Source organism: Rousettus aegyptiacus, unplaced genomic scaffold (assembly GCF_014176215.1).
Source record: "Rousettus aegyptiacus isolate mRouAeg1 unplaced genomic scaffold, mRouAeg1.p scaffold_m13_p_3, whole genome shotgun sequence".
NCBI classification, from domain to species: domain Eukaryota; kingdom Metazoa; phylum Chordata; class Mammalia; order Chiroptera; family Pteropodidae; genus Rousettus; species Rousettus aegyptiacus.
In genome coordinates, this window is record NW_023416306.1 from 32748268 (window position 1) to 32758801 (window position 10534).

Here is a 10534-nt window from a genome sequence, read left to right on the forward strand (position 1 = left end):
CGGGAAGACATGTAGATCTGTATCTCTACTTCTAGATAATTTCTGTAGAGACAGCAGTTAACTCTGGGAAGTAGGACTGGCGGGAAGTGGAATGGGGAAGAGGGACACTTTTGTTGTATACTTTATATCCTTCTGTCTTATTTTATTTGTTTTCTATGAAAAAAGTTTACCATGTATCAAGTTATAACTTTCAAAAGTTAGCAATTATAACTTAGTTGAGTGTTCAGTAGAGATATTTCTGATGCAACAACATCATGGAGGTGAGTCGATGGTTAACTTTATGTGTAATTTAGCTGGGCAAAGGGATGACCAGACAGCTGGTAAAACATTATTTCTGGGTGAGTATGTAAGGGAGCTTCTGGAAGAGATTAGCATTTGAATCTGTAGACAGTAAAGAAGATTCCCCTCATTGATGTATATGGGCAGCATCCAATAGTTGAGGGCCTGATAGAACCAAAAAACAAAGAATTTGCTCTCTCTCTCTCTACTGAGCTGGGATATCCATCTTTTTCTCAGACATTCAGACTCAGCATTCCTGGTTCTACAGCTTGCATAATCTCGCAGCCTCCATAATAAGCAAGTAAACAAACAAACAAACAAACAAACAAACGAACAAACATTATTGGTTTGGTTTCTTTGGAAAACCCTAACTGGTACATCTGGCATGATAACCAAATGATTACCAGAGGGGGTGATGTTTTGGTCGAGCCTTAAAAGATGAACAATAGCCATTCAAGTGAAGGAGGAAGGGAAAACTATTTCAGACAGAGCGAATTGCATGCACAGAGGTGAAGGAAGCGGTTGCTTATTCAAAAATTGAGATCTTGGTCGATAATATTGTAATAACTATGTATGGTGTCAGATGGGTACTAGGCTTATCAGGGTACCCACTTCATAAGGTATATAAATGTCTGATCTTATGTTGTACACCTGCAACTAATATAATATTGTATGTCAACTACAATTGGAAAATAAATTAATTTTTAACAAATTGAGAACCTGGCATAGCTAAAGCATGAAAGGTATGTGGGAAAATTACAGGAATCAAGGCTATAAAGATGGAACATGGCTCAATGTTTAATAACAGTGAGGCAGATAATGTGGATCTACTGCAAGATTTTAAATAAGGGAGTGAAAAGTTTACATTTGGGTCCTAGATAATTCTCAGAGTAATAGGAAGATTAAAGTGGAGAATACACAAGTGGCATGCATACACACCCATATGCATTCACACACATACATACACACACACACACAGCACCTGCATCAGGAATGTTATGAAAAGTTTATCTATCTTTTGTTATTTTTCCTTCCTTTGCTTTACTTTCTTTTTAACATGCAAATCTGCAATCTACCTAGAATTTGTTTGTTTATGGTATTAAGTAGCTTGGCTTTGCTTTCAAATGTTTCAATTGTCACAATAGTATTAATTGAACAATTTATCCTTTCACTTATCTGAAATGCCATCTTTGTTCTATATTAAGTTCCTACAGCCATCAGAGATAGTTTTCTGAACACTTTCTTTTCAAGTAAGTGGTCTGCTTTGTGCCATGCTTTTCAAAACACTGTAACTATAATATTTGTCTATATCTGATAATTCAAATGTTCCCTTATAATCTTCCTTTTTAAAATTGTCCTAACCAGTTTCATAAATGTATTCCTCTAGATTAACTTTACCATCAATTTGCCAAGTTAAAAAGAAAAAAAAAATCTCTGAAATTTCTTTGGAATTGCATTCAATATATAAGCTAAATTGGGCAGAATTTAGCACTTTTATTATTATAAATTCTTAAATTTATTAAACCTGAGATAGTAAATAAGTTTATCCCTCATTTTTCGGAAGAAAAAAATAACTCTTAGAAGTGTGTTTAGAAGTGAGCAGGGACGTAGCTTACGTATTTGGTCCCCCACCCCGCCCCCACCGCCATGTTTAAAATGATCCTTTATCACAGAGATTCTGTGTGAAAAGTCCCAGTACTTTGGAAGTAGCAAGCACAGAGCAATGGAAATTCCATTATCACCATGACACGTTTCCTCGTAAAGCCTTCCTGGAGTCAGCAAGACATCTCCTGAAATAGTCTCATTTACTTTTGAAGTAAATAGCACCCCAGCAAAACAAAGCCACTGTACTAAACTTTGGAGTGGGAGTTATTCTTTTTTCTTTCTTTCTTTTTCTTTTTGAGGGCAGCTCCTCTACAACACTTCAAAGTACATAGTGTCTCCTATGAATTGGGAAGTCTTAGCAGCCTGGGGACAGAGTCACCCCGTATTTTAAGGAATATTATTACAGTTCTAAAGCTAATGTCTCTCTCTACTAGATGCTAAGACAACTTCATTCCCTGTCTAGCAAGTCACGGGGAGGGAAATGGTTCTCTTTAGGACTTTAAGTGTATTACTGAATGTAATGAAAACTGCCAAACGAATGCTAGGAAAAGCACACTGCAGCTCCACAGCCAAATTCCATGGCAACAGCTGGTGAATCACAGGTGTTGTCAGGAAAGCCTCCAGCTCAGCTTAAATGTTCCAGAGAGTTCTTTATTATTTTAAGCACCATGTTTGGAGAGTGTTTAATTTGCTCAAATTCAAAACATTCCTCATGGGCAAAATGCAATGTAAACAAAGTACTAGGAGAGAGTCATGTCAACCTAATTTTTTATTTGCAAACAGGGTGGTTTAAAACAAAGTATTTATTTTCTAAGAGTGATATTGCCATGTAGGCATTTAGGGAGGTTACGAAGGAAAAATGTTCTCTTACTTCAGCCAACCATAGTGTGAGCTCTTTGACATTACCTGGGGGAGTTGGAGACATCTAGATCAATTCAGAGCATCTGCCTTGGCAGGGGCAGTGTGAGGAAAGGCTGGGTCACACACAGCAAGAGATTTGAATATCTGACAGTCAGATGGGTTGCAACCTTCAGGGTGTAGAAGCGTTTCGAAGGTACTCGCATCTGCCTCATCTGCTTCATTCCCACTCACTTGTGTGGCCCATGGTTTAGAAAGTGAAAAAGAATCACCCAGAAGCTCAGAGCCTCTGCGTTCTATATTCCATTCCACATAATAACGTATTGGAGACAATGTGCATTGTAGTTGTGCCTGAGCTTACTGTTTAGAGACCTAATTCAATCTGGCCTCTACCGTCACATGTGAGTTCATTCATTCATTCTTTCACTTATCAAATATTTAGTGAACCCTTACTGAATTCCAGATCCTGCACTAAAATGAAGACACAAAATCAGAACCAGATACCATCCTCATCCTTGAGGGGCTGAGGGTAAGTGAAGAATAGATGAGTTATAACAATTACAGCACAGGTGAATGAGTGCTCCCAAAAGACATAACTGGGAAGGATGGTTCGTGTCACAACTGCACCTTCAGGAATAGCCCACAGCCTCAGGGATCAACCTGTGTCATCCCTCTGACCAGCGTGACTGGTCTGGGAATAAACCTGTTCCCCTAGCTGGGAAAACTGAAGCTGGTAGGAAAGACTTTTTTTCTCTCTGCTCACCATCTAGGCCAGTGACATCGCTATGGCAGGAAAGAATGCTACCAATTCCCCGAGAGGAGCAAAGACGAGGCAGACACGCAGCTTCCCGACAGCACTGAGGCCTGTGGCTTGACTATTTGCTCCAGTAAGCCCCTCCCCTTTTTATTTCGTTTTGCTTGAGCTAATTTGAATTGAGACTCTGTCCCTTGTCACCAAGAAAGTGTCAGTTACTCTATCAAAATATGGGTGAGTACAGGGGCTGCGAGGCATACGGGTGGGTGGGTGCACCGAGCCCTGGCTAGATGCCTTATAGAGGCTTCCTGGCGGAAGTGATACCCTAACAGGAGATGTAATAAATGACAGCTGGATCCCTGAGTTGCTCTGCTCCATTACTCTATTTCTCTTTATAAAACAAACAACTTCCTTTCTTTCTTTTCTCCTCCAAGAAAAAGTAGGATTCAAAAAAAAAAATTAGAAGTTGACGGGACCTTGTAGGGGTGAGTGGGCGAGGGCCGTGGGATGAGTGTCCAGTATTGTTCTCTTTGTAGATAGGAGTGAGCTGCCTGAGGAGCGGAAGCATAAACGGAGGATGCCGCAGAGTTCAAGGTGACATAGGTTTTGCACAGCTGAGGTGCTATTGACACCTCCACGGACAGTTGAGGCAGCTGAAGACCTGAGCTTGTGCTGCCTTAAGCAGAACAGGGGGTGACCCATCAGTCCTACTGTAGTCACCAGCCCAATCGAGCCTTTTGCTCCCAAGGACTATGCTGCCTGTGCATGTCCCCTCTTCCCCCACCACCTGCCTCCATCATCCTCCTGGGGAAGATAGAGAGGCTCTTCCTGAATGTTACAGAGTCTCAGCTGCTGGACAAGGCAGGGAGGATATTTTACTGCAGGGAACCAGAAGCACCAAGACTTGGGACAGCAAAACAGTACCTTGAGCCCAGGGAACTCCAAGTAGCACCGCCACCAGGCTGGACTGTAAGTCTCCAGTAACCCATGTGTACACGACCTTGAAAGGATGTATCAGGGGAAAGTGTTTTGGAGTTGTAAAGTGCTCCACAGACGCTATTTTCTGTTATGACGCAGATCGCAGGGTTGTTGTGAGACCCCGATGAGATCACACGTCCATAAAGTTGCTCTGGAGCCTGGAAAAGCCCCACGCACGTGCTAATTAACAGAGATCGGGTTTGGCTGCATTACGTCTCAGACCACAAAGGAATAGTAAAAATTGAAATAACAGCGAATTTCTCTCGAATCCACAGTATTAAATGTCTTTGTAAACTGGGTGTTTTAATTAAAATACTTCCTATCACCTCTTTACAGATAAATGAATGATTTCATTGTCTATTAAAAATAATTTCCTGCTAACAATTAATTAGACCACCAGGCTTCAGGCTTTGAGCCGAAGAGTCATTTTTGTTGATTTACCATGTCACCAAAAACACTCAGTGGGGCATCTAAAATATACATGTATGTATGTGTGTGGGCATGTGTGCACATATATATATATATTTGTTTTCAAATCTGTATCCATTATCTTAGTTAAAGACATCATCGCTTCACTCCTAAAGTGTCATAATGTCGTCCTCCCTGCTCCCTCTGTCTACAGCCTCTCACCTCTCTGCTCTCAAACCCAGCATTCCCACCGCTGCTCAGAAACTCAACAGCATTTAAATCATTCCATCCAGTTTGGCTGTCGTGTGGCTTCTTTCATTGTGAAAAGACATAAAATAGAAATAAAAAATATATAAAAAAAGAAAAGAAAAATTATCTTTTATTCCAGGTGGTATAATCGTTTACCTAGACACCTAGGAGAGTTAGTTAAAATATCACTGGTCATTATAGGTAAATTTTTTAATGTTGCTATATAGTAATTACCAAAGGACCATTGTTTCCCTACCTAATTGCAAAAACCAGTCACAACATGTAATGGGAAACAAGACACCCATCTTTGGGGTATCATATAGATGCTGAGTGTTGTCGCTTGAGGGTCCAAAAAATTCTTATTGTTCTTACAGCTTCACAAAGTCTCCCATGAAAAGAGTTTCTGTTTCAAGGCTCTTTTCTCTAACCGCAAACGTCTCGACCCAGCTCCACGATCAAGGTGAGAAGAAGACATTTTGCTTCATCTATCTTCAAAAGCAAGCTAAAAAATAAAAAATAAATAAAGCAGTGTGCAGAGATGCTTCTCTGCCTCATTTGTAGAAATACATTTTCCTTCTCACTCACAAAACATCGTTAGCTCCTTAAAACATTTTTATTGCCTGTGCAAACCCTGGCTCTACACATATCTTTCACTTGGGGTGGTTTTCTTGGACAAAAGGATGGTTTCTCTGTAGGAAGTATTTAAGTCTCTACCTCCCACCAGATAACAATGCTTGCAGTGTTTAATAAAAGATTGTTTTCAGTTTCTGTCCACCTGGTTCACAAACTTCTGAAGTACCTGCCTGCCCTGATATTGATGGAGGGGCTTCCTTGAAGTGCAAGGCCCCGGTTGTCTGCACTTTCCTGGTTTGAAGCTTGTTTAAGCTGAGATCTGAAGGGAAAGCAGAAGTTCACCTAGGAGAAGGGTAGGAGGGAATGGAGAGTGGTCCTGGCAGAGGAAACAGTGTGGGGGGATAAAGCAGGTATTAGGAGAGAGAGATCACTAGCAGGCGAGGATAGCCGAAGCACGAAGACTGGGATGGAGATGCAGGAGGGTGGCTGCTGAATGAAAGTGACAAGGGTATAGATTAAAAATATAAATAGTAGGTCCAGACCACAAAGTTTAAGAAAACACTAAATTGTCACTTCCCTTCCTCAGACTTTTTTCCTGCACCATGTAAGTTGGTGGTTCACAGGAAGAGGTCAATGGGAAAACACTCTTTTTCTGTCCAGATTCTAATTTGAATGAGACCCGTTTTGTTTCTATTATTCCCTCAAAAGTTAACATAGGTAACGACAGTTATCGAGAGACCAAGAAAAATCCCATCCACTGCAAACCCCATTCTTTAATTCCTAGAATTCACAGCTCCTGCCATTATACTAAATCTGGAGAAGTGACCATGGTCAGAAACTTTGGCGTGAGTATTAGTGACTTCTCAACCCTCCCCTGCGGAATTCGGCGGGGTTTCCCCGACAGAATACAAATTTTTCACTGCAAGTGTTCTTCCTCACAGACGCCTATCAACTATGGGCCAATGATAGAATCGAAATGCCCAGGTTCCAAGTTGGCGATATGCACCAAGACCTTTAATATATTTATCAATTATGTTAAATAGAAATTTTAACCTAAGGCTATTAATTACAGCAATAGATAAACATTTTTAAAAAGGAAATGATTTAAATGTCAGCCGGCAGGCAGGTTTTTAAAAAATCTTTCTGATGCAGCCCCCCCCCCCAAAAAAAACTAAAAATCTTGTTTTTTGAATAATATTTAACAATATGGAGTTATTCTCAAAATAAATCATGTGAAAACCTGATTATCAAACAGTATACTAATGATAGTTTTCATTTTTTCATATCTGCGCTATGAAGATATAAAACTTGGAAGGCAAGACTCTAAAATATTAACATGTGTTTTCTCTGAAAGATATGGCTTTGGGTGGTTTGCTTTTCTTGTCATCTTTTCTGTTTTTTTTTTTTTTTCCCAAGTGTTTAGAAAAATGTAATATTATTACAGTCAGGAAAAAAAAGGACCAAAAAAAAAAAAATTTCAGAAGAGCCTGTGTTTTACATGGCAAAGTGGATCCTGACTGGGCGAGCATTTGAATCACACAGCAGTCTTTGTGCAAATAAACATGGTCTGATTTCTCTGACTGTCCCAGAAAAACGAAATGTTTCTGCGAGATTTATCTGTCTATGTCTTTGCCTGAGCAAGGAAACACAGACACAAATACACATGTTTTTTTCTGTTGCGCTGCCCTAGAATATTTGGGAGTTTGGCTCCAGGTCCAGAATTCCAGTTGCCGCCTCCAAAACAGGGAGCTTCTTGCGTCTGTGAAACGCAAGCGGCAGCTCCCACGGGAGAAGACACTCCTCAGCTTCCTGCCCCATCGCAAAGAAAACCGCCCTGTGTGCACAGGCCTCCCCACGAGGGTAGAAAATGAAAACCGCTTGGAAAAAGAGCAGAATGCTTGTAATAGTTTGTTTGGTGTCTTAGCAAATAAAATTCATCTTTCTTCACCAGATGAGAGCCGTTGTTTTCAGATGGCTTGGAGGAAGAATCGTTCCTTGCACGGAAACTAGAAAGCTGGCTAAATTTCCAGAACTATTTTTCATGGACAGGATCGAGAATTTGATGAGAAAATGAGAAATACGGTCGTAAGGGGCTTGGTTTCCATTGGATTTTTAGTTCCTGTAGACAATTCCAGATGTTCATGAAACCTATTTAATCAGAATCTCCAGGGACCGGGTCCTGGCCTCTCTATTTTAATAAGGGTTCTAGATGATTCAGATGAATAGCAAAGTTTGAGAATGACAGCTGTAACGATACACCAAAGGGGACTTGCATAGAAAAACACCTTTTAAAACACACATGGCATTGGCACTAGAGATATTTAAATGCAGCCTTAAAAAATATTTTTAAAACACACATGGCATTGGCACTAAAGATATTTTAATGCAGCCTTAAAAAACATTTTTTAAAAAGACTGTCTTCTTTGCCAGAAAGGGTTCCGTGCCATTATTTCACCTCAGTCACAGATTCCTCTCACACTCTGAATAGAAACAATAGAGTAAACTAAAGGCACACTCAGTCACAGCCATAGGATGCCACATAAATCAGCTCAGGGCAAGCTGGACTACGTGAGGATGAGTGCTGCTGAGGCAAAGCGGCCCGTCTGGTGGCCAAACGCTTTTTGCCTATTAACTGCATGTGTTGACTTTGTGTGGGGACCTGGAGAGTCCAGTCACCACAAACCCAAGGGTCAACAGCCACTTGGCAGACCCTTTGCACTGAGCAAGTGCTGAATTAAATAAAACCAGCATTTAAGGAGCTCAACATTCTTTTAGAAGTTACTCTTCGACGTTATGTGAACACATGTCCTGATTTGTAAATGAGGTTTAAGTCCACTACCCAGGTGTAATTTTTAACAGCACCTTTTTCATTCCCAGCCTTATCCTTGTTTGTGGATAAATCCTATGATCACCGAAGGTTGAGACCGTAACATGCTAGGCGAGGGGAGCACTGGGAGGGAGAATGGTTAGTAACCTTCCTAGATAGTCACAAAGCAAGGTCCCCTCATTTGGCAAGTAGCAAAAATAACTGCTTAGGAAGCTTTCCTCCATCCTTTCTCCCACCCTCCTCCATTCACGGTATACATTTTTAACTCTTTCGGTTTCTTTAATATCACTGAGCAGCTCAGGGCAGTAAGTGTATGTCAATTTTCACTTTGCAGCATGCACACTTTATTCCCAAATTACCCCAGTAACCCAAATAAGAAAGGAGAAAATGCACAAAGAATTACTGTGGCCATCTGGAATGCATAATGTGGAAAGAGCTGCAATACATTACATGGTCTGGAAAGTGGCTGGTCGAATTCCAGAGCTAAGGCAGACTTCAAAGTCTGGCCGTACATCAGTGAAACTGCTGATCGGCTCCGATATTTAAAGTGGGTGTAGATGAATGAATTTATTACAGTTTTTATCTTCTGGGCTCAGATGGGGAAATGGGATCATAGTCAGGTTCTCCTTTAATTTCATGCTGAATTTTTTTCTTAGATGTTATTTTTCTCCTCTTTGACGCTGTACTATGTGTTGATTTTTCTTTTTGGACTGCAACATTCCTTCCTTATCTCTGCCATGGTCCTGAAAACTGACTCATTTGTATGAATCACTTAACTTTGTAGAGACTGGTGGCCTGATCATGAGATGTTTTGCACAAAGGTCCTCGATTAAAATATATAAATATACATATATAAATATAAAACTTCATAGACTTTTTCCTGTCTCTCTAATGGAGCAAGCCTGCAGTTGAGATCTGAACTCAACTGCATGAAATTTATTTCTAAAATTGAATTTGAGTGATATCTAGTTGTATTCCCTGATTAAAAATATTTTATGAGGAAAATCTGGACTCAAATATTTGGAAACATTTGATTTGAGGACTGCTGTCAGAAACCCTGTTTAGGAAGGGATGAAAGAGCAGTTCTTTTCGTCAACAGCCTCGAAATCTCTTTGAGAAACAAGCATCTTCTAGTCTCTGCCAACTGGATTGCTTTTATCTTTATACAAATTTATCTTGACCTTTAAAAGAACCTCAACAAATAGAATCCTAAGCCAACGCCATAGCAAATGCCTGCACTCCTCCACCTTCAAGAGCTCATAGGGTTCTATTTCTAAACTCTAAACACAATCTCATTAGCAATAAAAAACAGTATTGCTTTGGATCTCTTTTCAAACTGGGAAAGAATTATTTTCACACACATAAAGGAAAGAAGTACACCAAGAAGAAAAGGTTAACAGTCTCCTGATAACCTACAATGACTGCTTTTCTCCTTTATATGGCAAATATGCATTTGAAATTTCCTAGATTTCTATGGTAATTAGATTATTAAAACAGAGCCAAAGCTCCTACTAAAATATTCAAGACTAGCCCAAGATAAGATGGTAGAACAAGGCAGAATTTCACTTCAGGGTCCCATCAAGTTTTTGGCCCCTTTTTCACTTTAAGGACTTTTCACCTCCTTCCCCAAGTAATCAAAGGGCAAGATATTAATTCTTTACTGAGTTGCCCCTCTCAAGAACCTTTTTCATTTTAAAAGGAGGTAGAGACATGGACTATGTTTAACCCAAAGAGATGACTCTCACAGTAAGATATGGAAAAAGAAAACTGTGGGGAGACATGGGCCTCTGACACCCTTCAGAAAAGTCATATGATGACGGTGTTTTCCTACACGCAAAGCATGCTACGAACCAGAGTAATTTCTGGAGGTTAGTGAGTTATTTAGATGCTTTTCAGGGGAAAACATAGTTCAGTATGCCTTCCACTCATGAGTTATATTCCCAACTCAGTTCTAAGATAAGACATTTTCCAAAAATAGCTAACATTTGCTTTTTATTGGTTTC

The 10534-nt window shown here is 40.1% G+C and overlaps 1 long non-coding RNA gene across 2 annotated transcripts; it reads left to right on the top strand.

Annotated features, from left to right (window-relative positions):
• The first annotated feature begins 3121 nt into the window (after positions 1 to 3121).
• On the top strand, positions 3122 to 4843 carry LOC107502765. 2 transcript variants are annotated; one of them, XR_001595081.2, is made up of 4 exons: positions 3122 to 3271; positions 3513 to 3629; positions 4033 to 4465; positions 4574 to 4843. It is a non-coding gene; the product is annotated as an uncharacterized LOC107502765 (long non-coding RNA). The 2 variants fall into 2 exon arrangements; XR_001595080.2 differs by having other exon boundaries at positions 4033 to 4843.
• The last annotated feature ends 5691 nt before the right edge of the window (positions 4844 to 10534 follow it).